The 7767-nt window shown below is 34.8% G+C and overlaps 1 long non-coding RNA gene across 1 annotated transcript; it reads right to left on the bottom strand.

Annotated features, from left to right (window-relative positions):
• Positions 1-3789: 3789 nt before the first annotated feature.
• Positions 3790-5250, bottom strand: LOC139487992 (uncharacterized). The gene is made up of 2 exons (XR_011655908.1): positions 5056-5250; positions 3790-4613 (listed from the first exon to the last, which is right to left on the bottom strand). It is a non-coding gene; the product is annotated as an uncharacterized lncRNA (long non-coding RNA).
• Between the last annotated feature and the right edge of the window lie 2517 nt (positions 5251-7767).

Genomic DNA, 7767 nt, shown 5'->3' with positions numbered 1-7767 from the left:
AATATAATTTCTTTTAGGTGTATCCATGGCAACAATCTCCATTTATTTGTTTTTAAAATTGTGCAAAAAGGGGGGGGGGGGAGATGGAATTTCAATCGCTTGAAGCAGTATCTTTTCTGAAACTGTGTACATATAACATTCACCAAATCCAATGAAAATCATATGTCTTTCATCTCATTTTTTTTGTAAAATTGCGTCAAAAACTTCGTGTTGATGGCCAGTCTAGCTATTAAAATACGGATTGTCAAACAGAAAATAGCCCATAAATCATGTAAAAAATAATCTTGATGCACTTATTAACCATCTTTGAAGGCTAAATTAGCACTCAGCTGTCTAAACATGAATTTTATTACACAATAACTTTCATATTTGAAAAATTCACGGGGCCAAAATGCGAAACTAAACTCCTAACTGTGTTATGCTACCTTAGGCAGTCAGTGGGCCTCTCATGAAAATTTCCGGATCCGCCACTGAAATATGTACACGACCAATAAATTTCCAAATAAGTTTTACAGTTTTGACATTTTCGATTGCCCGATTAAACTATCACTAAATGTCATAGGCTAGTTGAAAATGTATAGACAAAATTATTAAGAAAAGATACAGTCTACAAAATACAAAACAGAACCCGTCTAATGTCAGAACATATGTGATTCGGAAGGGCAAGCAATACATGTTTAACAAATGGCATCTGTCATGCTTCCTACGATAAGTTCCATTGATGAATTTTGTTCGATGACAAACCTTGACCGAGTATTCAATATACCAGAGTTTGTGATACGCTCTATCGTAAACAAATGATTGATTGTTGATTGCTTAACGTACAGTGGCAAATTTCATACATGCTAACGGGAAAGCTGCTAGCAAACAAATGAAACACACACATATATATATATATATATATACATGTATATTTATTCCACTAAAATAAGAAAATAGCTTCATACAAAATTACTATTCGCAGTATTAGCCTAGTGTGATAAAAATGATAAGTATTTAGACCCGAATAGTGAGAAAATGCTGTAGCTAAGGTTAAAATAGTTGGTAAACACTTAGACATTGATACTTAGAACAGCATTAAGAAAAGTGATGTTCCTTTGCCTTGAGTGAATTTTATGTGCGTGTAATGATTTTGTGTCAAGAACTGATATATATCATCCTTTATTTTCCTTTATACGAACAAAGTTTGCATCTCGCTCTTTGTGGAGTCCGTAGATGTTTGCTCTTTTATTTTTACACGGTAAAGGCGTATTCATACTTTTGATAACTAAGCGACTCTTATGCATCTGCTTCTTTGCCAGATATGATTTACGATTTTTCAACAATAACCCACAGCTAAGTAACATGACAAACATCATGCAAACAGTTCAGTTAAAATTATTGCTTCAATGGACCGTGTTGAACATGTAATGTGGTGAGATAGAGCTTTGGCTCCAAATTGAATGGCTCACTGTGGCTTTCAGATGAAGAACAGTAATAAAAGCGCTTTCCTCTGCATGCTTTTAATTTTTTTCATTGCGCGTTATGCCGCGTTTGGTGTTACGAATTATACAACATCCTTTTATTTTCAATATTACAATATGTCCTTTTCCATATCGGATATTTACTTATATGCATGCATCTCAAGGCAGTTAAGAGTGACATTGTTTTGGCTATGGGTGACACCAAGGACGATATATAAAGGATATCTATTGTTTGAAAAGATTCCTGTATTTATTGATAAACAAGTCGACAGTAAAGCATTTTGGTTAAAGTTACGATGTTTCTTCTTACACTCATGATATCTTAGATTATGTGTTTATCGTCATTAACAGAAGTTATACTGCGTCAACTTATATGAAGATTTTTTAATTCTCCTATATGGTGTGATTTAACTAAGATCAGGATTGCTGTCTGGTTTGTGTATTGCTAAATGTGTGAACAACATTATTGTGAAAAATTAATCTATTATAATAAACAAAAGTGGTATAACTTGATAAATTATTCACAGTTATTCTTATTAACAATCGTTTGAGAAATGTGTACATTATTAACATACATGTATGCAGAGCATTTAAATGTAAACATTATCAATAATACGAATTTTTTGGTACCATTTTAGTTAATATGAAGTCTTTAAGTAAAAACAAAAGCGTTGATCTTATGGCAGGGAGTGAGAAAATATTACGAGTCCATCATAGAAACATGGTACATGCTAGATATTTGCAGAACAATTTAAACGATTTGGACAACATTTGCAAACGAAACATGAACAGAGTACAACAAGAGATTTATAACGTTTATTATAGCGAGTTTCTACCATTGAGGGAATCCAAAAAAACGATACATTTTAATGGACTAGAAGCGAGAGCTGCTAGAAGAGGCACAAAGCGATTTGATCTAGTGGGAGATGGTCGTGTGAAACAGAAATGTGTATTTCCCGACATTTGTAGAAGCACGTGCACATATGACTCATTTTCTACACCGACGGTATTTTCAAGACTCTCAGATGTTCCTCCTCTTCCATCTATTCACGACCAATACAAAAGAAAAGAGAAATATGAGAAAACCAAACAGAAGGATCAGACATCTGTACCATTGTCAGTGATTCTTAAACTGCCAAAAGAGGATAGACATATCTTTATCGGAAAATGGAAAGAAGATTTTGAACGTTCATGTCCGTCTGTTGTTTCCCGCCATGAGGAAAGCTCTCCACCTCTCAATAATGATAGGCTAGAAATGATCAAAAGCGCCATAGCTCTTTCATCTGAACCAGCACCGGATATTGATAGTACTAAGAAAAGTAGGAAATTAAGAAAAAGCTTTCTTGTTAGTCTCAGAAAAGATAGTATGCCTACCTGGAACCATAGCGATGGGAAAGGAATAAAGGATTTGAATAAACGAAGGCTCAGTGCAATAAAACCACACAGTTCACTTTCAAGAAATGGCAGTGCAAAATCTGTTACAAATAGGTTAAAATTAGAGAATGTGGTAAACGAAACACGAGAAAATGAGATGGATCTAATTTCAACTTTTACAAAACCTTCAGCTACAGCAGTTTTGGAAAGTATGAAAGATAAAACGTCTCAGTTTGCTTCAACCAGCATTTCTAATTCTCCAATCGCCGAATCTAATTATTATTCGGAAACCCCGCGCTTTTTCTCAGAAATTGACGAAGAACCAAGTAGTTTTGAAGACTCTGATTGGTCATCGTATACCTCCTCTACTGGCTCATCATATTGGGAATATACCGACGACGACTATAGCGAAACAGCAGAGTGAAATGTCAACTGTCGTTTGATACCTGTACAGAAATATTGAAAACTTATTACACACTGCAAACACTCAACTATGATGCAAATGAATTATGTGGTTCTCATTCTGTGAGGCAAATTGTCAGACACTAAAAAAGGGGGGTCTCTGTATAGCTCTTTAAGAATTAGGTTTAAAATTCGTTAAGATGATTCTAGTATTAAAATTTTAAAGGAATCAATATACTTGGAATATTGCACCGAAATCAACAGCATCGAAGTGTCGATGGCTTTTTTCATATTTTTGTTTATGATGACAGGTTAATTTCGACACCACGTTTAATATTTATATCACTTTTAGAACTTTATTAAGTAACTTAATTTTACATTTTTAGGGATCAAAGTTGTCAATTTGTCACTTTCATGTCAAATAATTGCTATCTGATAATTTGTGACGTTATAAAATATGCCCGAAATAACTGATCAGTCATGATTTCATTTCTCCAAGCAGTGGTGATTTTATCCGCCTTTTTGCAATGCGATAAACAGAAAGACACTATTTTAAATATCAAATATAATATATATCAATATACATAAAATTACACTTCATTAGAGCATTAAAAATGTATAAATACTATGAAATATGAATACAAAATATAAATTTGAACCATCATTTTTTCCAAATTATTTTGAATTTTCTACATGATTTGTTGTTTAAAAAACTTTAAATAAATTGTTCACCTAAAAAAATACTATCAGTTTTCATGGTTGTTGAAATATTTTGCTTGTAAGTAATACACTGCTTCGTCATCTTCGGAAGAGAATTGTAATTTACGTTTAGCAGGTTTTCTCTGCGTTGTTGTTCTGATTGGTTGGTTTGAAAGACTTTTGGGATTTTCTGGTGACATTGTTGGTGTTGATGTTGCACGCGGACAAAAACAGTTGTCCTCTAGAGGAACTTGAAGTGGACATGGTGCAAATGCGTTTTTCAGGAGGGAAGTGTGATAAATTTCGAATTCCATATCACTATCGTCTGATCTAGAAAAACTACTTTGAGTTGAAGTTTCATATGAACCATTAGAATCTCGTGGCATGTGGGTTAACTTCACACGCTTGTTGTTATCCATACAGGAACTCGGATTATTCGGTGCTGGCTCTTCTTGAAATTCATTATAGTTTTGTAGTCTATTCTGATGATAACTGGCCATTTTGTATGTTTCCGAATCATTAAGATTTCTCATATCCATACTAGTTCCATCACTTGATTCGTCCCGCAGATCTGTCGATGTCGATGCTTGCTTCGGTGAAACAAGTCTGGTTTGAACAGGATAACATCCACCATAATAATAAACATGATTGTGTGTCATTTTCTTTGAATCATTTCTAAAATTTAGATATTTATAAATATAAATGCAATTTGCAAAAGTTTATATTATGTTCATTTTGATATCTATCAAAAGGATCAAATGAGTAAAAAACATATACATGACCAGAGCACTCTCTTTTATTAAAATATTATACAGCTTCATATATGCGTCATTTTGATAATTGTTCATTTTACTGTTATTGACTAGTTTCTCTGTGGAGCAATACAAATGACAGTAATTCGAAACATGAAGATAATTGGTAGAGATATATTGTCAACTTGTCAAAAACAGAAGGCGGGGAATTGAAACACTCTATAAAACAGACAATAAAGAGAAAATAAATATCCGGGAATGGAAGTTGCGTAAATAACGGCCAAGTTAACTTTACTTTACAATATGAATGTTGCAGTGGTCCATTTTCAAGTCAAAACCAAGGCTATCGCGACTAAATAACTCACCTACTACTCAAACACAGCCTCTTGTATTTTCGGTTTCCAACCTTGCATAATTGTTTATTGTTACGTTATTTGTTCACTTGTTCCCATACGACGTCATAAACAGCAGCGGTGCCTCAGAAAAAGTTCTTCAAACGCCAGAACAAAAGTGTACTTGTGCCATGTACAATTTAAAGGGTTGATCATTGCACACTGAATTAATCCACAATATTTTCATATATTATTTAGTTTTGTTATTTTAAAATGGTATAGGCTGATTTTTACATTTGAACAAAGATGGACAATACCTAATTTCACCATGCATGAAGTTAACGTTAGACTCGCTTGAGAAGTTGGACGGATTTTCATTCTGCAACACGCCACGAATTCCGCACACAAATGTTAAAATGAAAGAAACAACGAATTAAAAAAAGTCGGTTCTATAATTAACATACACTATAACAATATATCATTTTACCAGACCACGGTTTGCGGAAGTAGTCAAGAAGACAATATTATGTTTTTCAGGGGTTGACAGGATACACCTGATCGTTGTTAGTTTCAACTTCAATATTATTATGCAAGCAGATGTAATAAACAATGATTTCATACATTATTTTTTTTTTGGTTTACACTTTATATGGGGCTTTATTTATGATCTTATTCCAGAGTGCACAATTCTTATTCTACATATTTCACCTTTATCAAAATTAGGAAATCTGTTTGGTCGTCCCATTTTGTTGTAGGGATGTTTAGATTAAGTGTCGAGTTAATATGTATATTATTTTGTGTTGTCTGCGAGAAACAAATCATTTTTCTGATCTAGTAACTAAATTCAGAACCAATATAGATAATGTTAACATATATATTTTATTGAACTGTGTAAATTAATCGGAATGCGAATGACAACATGCACCTACAATAGACCACTTTCGAGTTCATCCGTCACCGGAAAAAACTCGTCAATTATACGCGCTTTTATCACCGTCATTTGTGCGTTTTGGGGCGTCGTCACTTCCCTTCCAATGTTGAGCGAGTGGTTGGAAAACTATAATTCTATATTATACGAATTGTTCGGCAAATTGAATTCTCAAAATTGACAATCAACACTGCTGTCATTAGGGAATTGTCAGTAAGTACCTACAGAGCAACCATTATTTCTAGTTTATCCTGCACAAAGACGATCACTAAGACGCTTGATGAACGTAAATAGTGCAGGGATACAGGCGACCCCCTCTATCTGGTAAATGACGTCATAAAGGCGTGCATAATTGACGAGTTTTTGCCGGTGACGGATGAACTCGAAAGTGGTCTATTCTTTTGTGCGTTTCCCGTTTCGGTAACACATGACATTTGCGCGGGAACTTCTTACATAAACATCGTTTTTGGATTATTGAAACATGTGAAATGTACTGTAACAGTTATTGATTTTTGGAGGTAATGTGATATTATTTATTATTCAATAGTACATAATTTTACGTCAGGTTTGTACACATTAACAGATCAAGTCTCTGGTCAGTGGCGGATCTAGGGGAGGGGGGATTCCGGAGGTTGAACCTCCCTTTTTTGTTGACGATCAATTCATTTGGATATGGATATCAGTTGGAACTGACCCTTTGTCCTGGGTTAGGATCCCCTTTTAAAAATGGCTGGATCTGTCTCAGCTAGTCAAGTCAGAACTGAAACACATCAGTGGCAGATCTAGCCACAGGGGCTTGTTACAATTGCCGGGTTTACTATCCATACGAACCCCTAAAAAAACAAGTGTTTTTTTAGGGGTTCGTATGGATAGTAAACCCGGCAATTGTAACAAGCCCCTGTGATCTAGCCGTTTTGAAAGGGGGGTCCAACCATGTCCCCATTCAAATGCATTGATCACCCCACAAAAGGGGCGATTCCAACCGGGAACCCTACTGCTGGATCCGCCACTGCACACTACTCGGACCTATGTTATTTAGTGAGTGATGCGAAAAAACTCAATTTACATTAGGTCCCCCTTTTTGAAAAATTACTAAATCCGCCTATGCTTATCCTGGGTGAGGTCCCCCTTTTAAAAAATGGTTGGATCTCTCTCAGTTACTCTAATTTAAACTGAAACACATTAGGGGCGGATCCAGCCATTTTGTGAAAAGGGGGGTCCAACCATGTACCCATTCAAATGCATCCCCTTGACCACTGATCCTTTCTTCATGCATTTGAATTTCAATTATTATTTTATGTTTCTTTAATCACTCTGTAATGTTTATGTCATGTTGTAATTAATGTTATGCTCTTAATGGGCCCTTTAATTTGGAATATAAAAAAAATATTGTATTGTATTGTAATATTGTATATTGTATTGATCACCCCAAAAAAGGGGTGGTTCCAACTGAAAACCCTCCCCTGAATCAGCCACTGCACATTACTTAAGTGATGCGAAAACAACTCAATTTACTAATAAACTCCCTTATTAAAGAAACTTTATATAAAAGTAAACATGTTCATTATATTTTGCTCTGTGAAATTGCTTATGCTGGAAAGACCCATTACAACCCGACCATAGAGGAGACAACAGCTGAAGGCCACCAATGGGTCTTCAATGCAGCGAGAAGCTCCCACACCCGGAGGCGTCACAACAAACCCGTTCTAGAAATAATTTGTGAATGAAATTGGTAAATACAGTTACAAATGTATTCTTGATCTTCATACAATTTAAGGGCATTTCCAAATAATCCTAAATATAATGCTTTATGCATC

Source organism: Mytilus edulis, chromosome 9 (genome assembly GCF_963676685.1).
Source record: "Mytilus edulis chromosome 9, xbMytEdul2.2, whole genome shotgun sequence".
In the NCBI taxonomy this organism is placed as follows: domain Eukaryota; kingdom Metazoa; phylum Mollusca; class Bivalvia; order Mytilida; family Mytilidae; genus Mytilus; species Mytilus edulis.
This window is presented reverse-complemented; position numbering and strand designations above follow the sequence as displayed.